The following is a 10,300-nucleotide window of genomic DNA, read 5'->3' as shown; positions in this document are numbered from 1 at the left end:
GGATTCGTCGTCAACCTGAGAGATATTCTTTTCTCTTGTCTGACAACGATGATGTAGTGCTTATTAGTCTTGATGAGCCTACATTTTATCATGAAGTTGTACAGGGCCCAGATTCTGAGAAATGGTTAGAGGTCATGAGATCTGAAATGGAACTCATGTACACTAACCAAGTATGGACTTTGGTTGATCCACTTGAAGGGATCAAACCTAGGGGTGCAAACGAGCCGAATCGAGCCGAATAATGTAAAAATATTAATATTCGAATTCGAACTCGAAATATATATATAATGTTCGAATTCGATTCGAAGCTCGAAAATACTAATAACTTTAGCTCGAATTCGATTCGAAATAGGATTTGAGCTCGAATTCGATTCGAAATAGGATTTGAGCTCGAATTCGATTCGAATTATTCGAATATTAATTTGAGCAAAATCGAACTTTTAACTAGAAATGTCTTAAGTTCGAGTTCGATTCGAATTATTCGAATCTAAATTTTGTCATATTCAAACTAAAATTATGTGCAATATAATAAAAATAAAACCATAAAACAAATACACAACAGTTTCATAACATGAACAAAATACAAATACAAAACAGAATAAAAGCTACACAGCACATAACATATACAAAATAAAAATAAAGTCTAAACAAGTAAACAACATATAACATATACACTTATACTGACAACAGTTTCATAACATGAACAAAATACAAATACAAAACAGAATAAAAGCTACACAACACATAACATATACAAAATAAAAATAAAGTCTAAATAAGTAAACAACATATAACATATACACTAATACACAATAAAATTACAAAACAGAATGAGATTAGTCATTAAAGTAGAATAATGGCCAAAATGGGATAATCATGATACACATATCAAATCCCAATTCTCAAGTCCCACTCCAGAAGCTCATAACATAGACAAAATAGAAGTTCAACTCAACACATACAAAGTTGAGTTAAATGAGATTAATGGCCAAAAAACAACTAATTACGAAGCCTCCTCTTGATGCATCCCAAACTCCCAAATCCAGACTCCAGAAGATCTCCATTTCCACTACATTCCAAAGCTACACATTCATGCTTCTATTCCAAAGCTCTTCATCCTTCTGTCATTCCAGAAGCTCTCCATTCCTCTTACTGCATCCAAAGTTCACCTGCCATTGCATTTTCATGTTACACAAAACAATACAAAGACTTTAGAAAATAAAAAAGCTTTATACTTCCATGATTCCAGGCTTCCACCTTTTCAATCTGTGCAGAATTCAAAAATAAAATATATAAATGATTAAATAAGTTAGCAAACTCAATATATAAAATGCTAAAAATTAAATCTATACCTCAATCCGTGACATAATCATTCAACTTCTAATTATCAACTTTATTTATAGGTAAATCAATTGTCAAATGTTGTTTTTCAACCTACAATAATAAAGATAAAATGTATCATTTATTTTTAAATTTATTTTCTGATTAGAAGCAAAAAAAAAACATAAACAAAATATTTTAACATCATACCTTAGACTTTTTAGTCACTCCATGTCACTTTCGACACCAATCTCCACGGTACATCAACATTTCTACTGTTGTAGGAGCTAAAGAAGCACGATACTTGTCAATAACACGACCTCCAGCACTAAAAGTTGCCTCTGAAGCTACTATAGAAATGGGTATTGCTAATATATCTCTAGCCAAAGTTGACAACACTGGAAATTTGTATGTATTGAGCTTCCACCAACCAAGAGCATCGAATGCATCATTTGGATTATGCCTATGACACCCTTCCTCTAGATACACATCCAGCTCAGATTTTTCAGGTTGTACCATTTCAATTTCTTTTAAATAAGAAGAGAATTCAGCCCATCCAGAAGAAAACGTAGTATGTTCTCTATTACTTTGAATTACAGTGTTGCTATCTGTTGGAACCCCAAGGTGTTTTGATGTGATCAAACAAGTTAAGTTAGATCCTGCGTTTGTTTAACCCTTGTGTCTAAGTATGCAGGAGCTTAGGAACACAGGAAGTCGAGCGGAAGACGCGGCTAGCGAGAATGACGGCACGGGGAGAGAGCCGACGGGCTCGGTGCGTCCGAGGGACGAGGTGACCGCGTAAGAGTACACCGGTGGACGAGAAGAATGTGCGCGGCGTTCAAGGGACGAGAAACCGGGAAGGAAGGCTGCTCGAGGAGAAGGCCGGAACTTGGGTTCGGGTGAGCCCTATTCCGGATGGCCGAGATCACCCAAGCTAGCGGAGCCGGAGCGAACAAGACCCGGACCGAGACGAGCTGAACCAGAGGCGAAAAAGTCAACGTTGTTGACTTCGGGCTCCGGGGCGCCCGGAGCAGTCCGGGGCGCCCGGAACCCTTCCGGGCGCCCGGACCTGGATTTTGACCAGGATCGTGTCAAACGCGATCTGATCGTTGGGGATAGAATTTTATCCCCCCCAGGGCGCCCGGAATTCCTTTCAGGCGCCCGGACCAGTACTATAAATAGAGTACCTTCTGTGCTTTCAATTCTTTCTTTTCATTTATGCTGTCAACGTTGTAAAGAGGCTACTCCGCCCAGAGGAGAATCAGATAGTGCGCTTACATTCCTTGGATTAGGAATCCCCTGATTGCAAACCAAGTAAAACTCTGGTGTCTGCTTTTCTTTACTTAGTCTCTTTTATTTATTTATTACAAGTGTTCATTATATAGTTGAAATCCAAGAAAGGTTCGAGTTTTATTTTGTAGGGCAATTCACCCCTCCCCTCTTGCCGGCCTCCAAAGGGACCAACACTATCTTGAGATTCAGAGTTGCTTTTTGATCCTTGAAGCTTTTCAATAGCAGTATCTGAATATTTCTTATAAATTGCATACAAAAGCCTTTGGACCTCTTTAATATTACTTTCTGCTTCAAATGAGTTATAAAGTTTAGGAAAAGTGAATTCAAGTACCTGCATTTTGCATCTTGGATCCAAAACTGAACCAACAACCATTAATAAATTGCATTCACCCCAATATTTATCAAACTTTTCCTTCATTTTTTGCACCATTTTTCTAATAAACTCTTCTTCATCACAAGATTTCTCATCCAAGATTACTTTTACTCGATAGACTTCATTTAGAAAAAGATTGGCAGTAGGATATTCACTTCCAGAAATAATTTTGGTTGCTTCATAGAATACTTTCAAAATTGAAAATACTTTATGCAATTTCTCCCAATCATCTTCTATTGGACAATGAGTATAGCTAGGTTCCCGATCTTTAAATCTTGAAAAAACTTCTTTAAAAGCAATTGCTGTTCTCAACATCTCATAAGTTGAATTCCATCTTGTCTTACAATCATCAACCAATTTTCTTTCTTGTAACTTCAATTGTTTCACAATTTCAGCAAATTGAATGAGTCTAGCATCTGTTCTTCTAATGAAATCTACACTCTAACGAATTACATGAATAATATCCTTAATTTCATTGAGGCCATCCTGAGCTATAAGATTTAAAATATGTGCACAACACCGAACATGGAATAATTCCCCCCCACAAATCAGATTTGTATTAATTTTCAAGAAATCTTGCTTCATATATTTAATTGCAACATCATTAACACTTGCATTATCAACGGAAACAGTATATATCTTATTTTCAATTTCCCATGTCCTTGCACACTTTAGAAGGGTATCTGAAATTTGAGGACCACCACGAGGAGGAGGAATATGAAAAAAAATTAAGAACGCGTTTATTCAATTTCCATGAAGAGTCAATCCAATGACCAGTGATAACCATATACTCTATTTTTTGATTTTTTTGACTTCCATAAATCTGTCGTGAGGCTGATCTTTGTTACATTTTTCAACAAACCATGTAATTTTTTTTCTCGACTTCATATATTGCAAAACAACTCTTTTTTGCTGTTGTTCGTGATATACGGGTCCACTCAGGCATTCCACGTCTACAAAACATATTAAAACCTTCTTCTTCTAATAATGTAAATGGATGTTCATGCATTATGATCCATGTGGCAGCTGCTTCTTTCATTCGTTCCATACAAAATTTCCCATCAACTAATAAAGGTGACATAGTTGTTTCAACACTTTCGAAGCCTAACAATAGTTGTTGTTGTTTGAGTTTATCTTCAAGTTTCTTTTTAGACTCCAAGTGTTTAGTACAGTGATCCAAGTGTCGTTTTAAGTGTGTTGTAGAACCTGACTTCATTTTTACAAGGAATAGATTACAATGTTTACACTTGTACTTATCACCTTTTGGATCCTTAACCTCAATCATGTCTGACCATACTAGAGACCTTTTTTATTTCTGTAACACCCATGAATTTCTTGGGCTAAGTATGTTAAGATTCTCTTTTAGAATAAAAAGATAAGATAGAACCAAAAATATATAAAAAGGAATTGGTCAAGGATTGAACCTTGAACCTTTTTAATCTTTAAGGATTATGGATTGACCACTAGACCATCATAAGTTATTGTTGAATAGAGGATGGAAATTGTAGATAAAGGTAAAATGTATGATTAAGAGAAGGAAGCAAGAAAACATCAAGTAGCTTTCTCCCTCCTTCTCATGATTAAGAAGAAAGCTAGCAAAAGACAAGTTGTCTTTTCCTTCTTCCTTCTCTTCCATTTTCGTGGAGATACATGAGGGAATGAGATAAGAGAAACTAAGGGGATGAATGGGGACACCTTGCCTCATTAAAGATAATTAGGAAGGAGTGAATGAGAAAGGGAAGGCAAAATTCATCTTGTATTCTTCCTCCCACTTGGCATAAGAAGGAAAATAGAAAAAAAAAAAAAAAGAGTTTCATTTTCCTCCTTTATTTCCTCACCATTGCCGAGACCTTGAGCCATCCCTCTCCCAAGTTTTCAAGATTCAACCAAGCTCTCTTCCTAAGAAAACTAAACCCCAAGAAGAAAGCCTCAAGACCTACTTCTTACAAGCAAGAGAAGCGAAGGAAATACTAGAAGGAGGAGCTCTCTTCTTCTTCTTCACAAGGGTATATTTCTTAAGAAAAAGACCAAGCAAGAGAATGTAAGTATCCCCTCACCTGTGGTACAAGTGGTTATGTGGTTTTCTTCAAGTTAGATGATTTAAAAACCTAGAGTTTTTCCTTGAAACTTTCGGCCATGATGAGTTGTAAGACTTATGAAAGCTTAAACCCAAAACTAGCATGCTTAGGATCTCTCTTATGATATGTTATGAATGTTTCCTTGATATTTCATGTTTGTTTGTTGCTTAAAACTAGGTGAACTCTACCTTAGGGTTTCGGCCATGAAGGGATTAAAAAAAAAAAAAACCTAGAGAAGCTCAAACTCAAAACTAGCATGCTTAGGATCTCTCTTATGATATGTTATGAATGTTTCCTTGATATTTTATGTTTGTTTGTTGCTTAAAACTAGGTGAACTCTACCTTAGGATTTCGGCCATGAAGGGATTAAAACCCTAGAGAAGCTCAACTAAAAACTAGCATGCTTAGGATCTCTCTTATGATATGTTATGAATGTTCCTTGATTGTTTCATGCTTGTATGTTGCTTGGAACTAGGTGAACCTTACCTTAGGGTTTCGGCCTTGAAAGAAATTAAAACCCTAGTGAGGCTCAACCTCAAATCTAACTTGCTTATGATCTTCCTCATGATATGATATGAAGATAACATGATGTACTTAAGATTTCATATTGTTTAGAACTAGGTCTTCACACTTTTAAACTTTCGACCAAGATGAAATTTAAGGCTTAGACAAGCTTAAACTCAACTCTAACATGCTCATGTTTTTCCCCATGATATGATATGAAATTAACATGATATTCTCATTCTTGAATTTGGTTGAGAACCTAACTTCACATTTAGGACATTCGGCCACTTATAGTTGTGGACCTAGGAAGCTTGAAACCTAAACTCAATATGCTCATGTTGTTGCTTAGAATAAATGTTATGAAAATTGTTTAGGGTTCACATGTTTGTATGCTATTTGTAACCTAGATCTAGGCCTTGTATGTTTCGGCCACCTTGTGAAGTTTAGACCTAGGAAGCTTGGAACCAAAATTTAATATGCCTATGATGTTCCTTAGGATAAATGTTATGAAATTGATTTAGGGTTTATATGCTATTATGATTTCTTGCAACCTAGGTGGACCCTTGCATGTTTCGGCCACCCTTAGTAGGTTGATGTTGAGACCCAATTATGACTCTTTATGTGCTTCACTTTGCCATGATATGAATTAGGAGATGTCAACTTATGTTCCATACATTCTTATGTTTTTCATGATGTGTTAAATGCTCATTTATGTATGCTTATGAATCAAGCATGGAAATGTCTCCTATGTTGTGTAACATGCTCAAGTATGAATGCTTTATGAAATGAAAAGAAAAGGCCTAAGAGATGCTGTAACGACCCACCTTCTACTGGCTAGGCTGTAAGGCCGGACCGTCACACTATGCTATGCTAAGCTATATCCATGACCATTACTAAGTCTAGGTGCGGAAAACTGTACCAATTTAAAACTTTGCTAAGCTAATATAAGTTCTTGGTCCTACATGTGCTAAGGGATGCAATCTAAGGTATTCATGGCATACCCCACATCCTCTATGGTCAAGGAGCTGAACTACAAGGTCTCTTGGTCGAAACCCAACTTCCCAATCGATCCAGATTGAACTCGATCGATTGCAAGCTGTTGGATCGATCCATGGATCGATTCAGATGGCTACTGTGCTCGGGGTAGTATTCTGGATCGATCGGCTGATCAATCCAGACCGGTCAATCGATCCAGTGATCGATTCCAGTGATCCCCGAACTCTCTGTTCGCGACAGAATACGACTGGATCGATCGGCTGATCGATCCAGAAGCTTACTGTTCGCGGAACCAGGCTCCCAATCGATCCACTGATCGATTGAGGGCTCCCAATCGACCCACTGATCGATTGGGGTTTCTGATTTCGCAGCAAGGCTCTGATTTCAGCACTGTGTCGTGCCAAACTCACCTACATAAGTTCTAAAATAATTGGAGAGCATTCTAATATCAAACAACTAACATTCTAAACATGGTTACTAACAATCTAAGCAGATTTTCTATAATTCCATGCATTTAGATACTGAATAAGCAAAGAGTAACATGATAAGAAACACTAAATTCTTAAATGTTCTAGTTCTTCCAAGGTCTTTATTCTATGTTCCATCCACACACATCTTCATCATTGCATTGACCTCTAGCCTCCACTAGTCCATCTTCCCTTTACCTTTATCTGCAGTATAAGGAAAAATAGTATCTGTAAGCTTGAGAGCTTAGTAAGAAACCATCCACCTCACTAAAACATGCATACGATGCAATTTATGTTTTTAAAACATGCTGTTTGAAACATATGAATATTGAACATGTAAGAGCATAGCATGGCAAGCAAACAAGCTAGTCATGGAAACAAGTACTAATCTAAGCTATCATATTGTATCAATAGAAAACTAAACTGATACAAAAACTAAGCTGAGCTAATTCTAAACTAATGCTAAAGCTATACTGAATTCACGTAACTATTTGTGAGAGTTAGAAAACCATATATATAATAGGTGAAAATACTAATCATGCTGTTGATGGGCCCGGCAACTGTACTTGTTGTGCGCGCATCCCTAACTAAACCCGGGGTTGCAAATTCCGAATCTAGTAGGGTTTACTAGGTTAACTGAACCTAGGGACGACTATGGGAGCCCAACCCAATGGATATCTAATCCAGTACAGTGCCACTGCTAAAATAAAATACTGATTATAGCTGAGTTCTTCTTATATTGCTATTTCTAGGTTATCTGAACCTAGAGCTAGGTTATCTGAACCTAGAGTTGACTATGGGAGCCCACCCATTGGACCGTAGTCCCATATGACTATAGTAAAACTATACATACTGAATAAATGCTTCTATTGCATTTACTAAGATATTAAAATGCCTAAGTTGCATTCTTTTCCTGTGCTACACATATTATCGAACACCTAGTGTGCACTATTGCACAACTTATGTGTCAAAAATTCGTATGCTACTAAACAAAGCAGAAATTCATACGAAAGCTACTTATACTGCAGGTGAGGGGTTTTTACCTCCTGCGCTAGTTTTCTTACGAATCTAGTCGCTAATTATCCGGTGGAGACGATCTTCTCGACGATCTCCTTGCGTCTACGCGTTCTTCTTGCGAAGGGGAACGTCCTCGTACTGGAATTGTCACCGGAAGGTGTTCTTTCGCTCTTGGGACGGAACCCTAGCCTTCTTGAGGTTGGCGCCGAGAGGTGAGGGAGAAAGAGAGAGGGCGGCGTGGCTAGGGTGAGGGAAAGGTTTTCTCGTTTAAGAAAATAACAATTCCTCACTTAAATTCCCTATTTATATTAAGTGGGTAATTCGGCCCAACTCAAATATAAATATAATTGTTCCCCTTTCCTTTCAGCACGACCATGTTGGGTTCACTTGGTTACTAGATTCCACTATAAGTCGTAGGACCCAATAGGTCTCGGGTTCGATTCCCGCTTAAGCTATTTTACATTTCTATTTATTTTTGCTACTTCCGCTACTCTAAAAATTCCATAAAAATATTCTAAAATTCCAGAAAAATCATAGTATATTTCTAAAACAATTTTGAGAATTTTTGAGCGTTACAATCCCCCATACCTTATAAAAAGTTCGTCCTCAAACTTAGAATAACTCTGGGTACTTCTGTCTCATGCTGGCTTCTGTCTCCCATGTTGCCTCTTTTGCTGTGTGATTTTACCAAATGACTTTTACTAATGGTACCTCCTTGTTCCGCAATTTCTTAACTGCTCGATCTACTATCTGAGTAGGCCGACTATCATAGCTGAGGTCTTCACGGACTTGTACCGACTGGGGCTCAATCACCTGGGTGGCATCTGGGATATGCTTCTTCAGCATAGAGACATGAAATACATTATGAACAGCTGACATTTCCTGGGGTAGCTCTATCTCATATGCTACCTTGCCAACTCTTCTGCTGATAAGGTATGGTCCCACATATCTGGGACTTAGTTTGCCCTTCTTCCCAAAACGCATTACTCCCTTCATGGGAGCCACTTAGAGGAATACTGTATCCCCAACTGAAAACTCTAAAGGTCTGCGCCGTGTATCAGTCCTCTGGCTGATCTGCTGTATAGTTGCTGTGGTATCTGCTACTAGATCTGTCTGAAGTTCTAGTTCTTTCTGTTCACCACTCTCATACCAGCAGATTGGAGATCTACACCTCCGCCCATAGAGAGCCTCGTAAGGTGTCATGCCGATAGTGGCCTGATAGCTGTTGTTGTATGCAAATTCTGCTAAGCTCAGATATTTGCACCAACTTCCTTTGAAATCTAGGGCACATGCTCGGAGCATATCTTCGAGCACCTGATTTACTCGCTCTGTTTGACCATCTGTCTGAGGATGGAAGGCTGTGCTAAACTTTAACTTAGTGCCCAAAGTTGACTGTACACACTCCCAAAAGTGTGATGTGAACCTACTGTCCCTTTTTGAAATAATGGTTCGTGGGACTCCATATAATCTAACGATCTCCTTGAGATACAACTGAGCTAGCTGCTCCATGGAGTAGGATATCCTGATAGCTAAGAAGTGGGCTGATTTAGTCAATCTGTCGACTATTACCCAGATGGTATCAAAACCATTCATGGTTCTGGGTAGTCCCACTATGAAGTCCATGGAAATATCTTCCCACTTCCATTCTGGAATCTGAATAGGCTGCAAAACTCCTCCTGGTCTCTGATGTTCTGCCTTGACCCTCTGACAGATCAGACAGGTGCTAACATATCTAGCGATGTCTCTCTTCATCCCAGGCCACCAAAAATGTCTCTTCAGGTCTTGGTACATCTTGGTGGAGCCAGGATGCATCGCATAAGGAGTCCTGTGAGCCTCATCTAAGATCTTCCTGCGTAGTTCCTCCTGATCTGGACCACAAAGTCTGTCACCAAAGTACAATACCTCACTATTGGTCATTCTGAACTCTCCACTTTCTGATTCTGCTAACCCTTGCTTGATTTTCTGAATTTCAGGATCCTGTTCCTGAGCTGTCTGGATGTCACCAAGCAGGGTAGATGCTAAGGTCATAGTAGAGAGTTGTCCCACTATGAGTTCGAGACCGAAATATGTGATCTCCTTCTATAGGGGCGGTGACATGGCTGCTAGGGATAGTAAGGTAGCACTGGACTTTCTGCTAAGTGCATCTGCTACCTTATTAGCTTTTCCTGGGTGGTAGAGGATGTCTATGTCATAGTCCTTGACCAGCTCTAGCCATCTGCGCTGTCGCATATTTAGATCCTTCTGAGTGAAGA

The sequence above is a fragment of the Zingiber officinale genome, chromosome 5A, assembly GCF_018446385.1.
Source record: "Zingiber officinale cultivar Zhangliang chromosome 5A, Zo_v1.1, whole genome shotgun sequence".
Taxonomy (NCBI): Eukaryota; Viridiplantae; Streptophyta; class Magnoliopsida; order Zingiberales; family Zingiberaceae; genus Zingiber; species Zingiber officinale.
The sequence above is the reverse complement of the archived record's forward strand: the minus strand, read 5'-3'. Positions refer to the sequence as shown.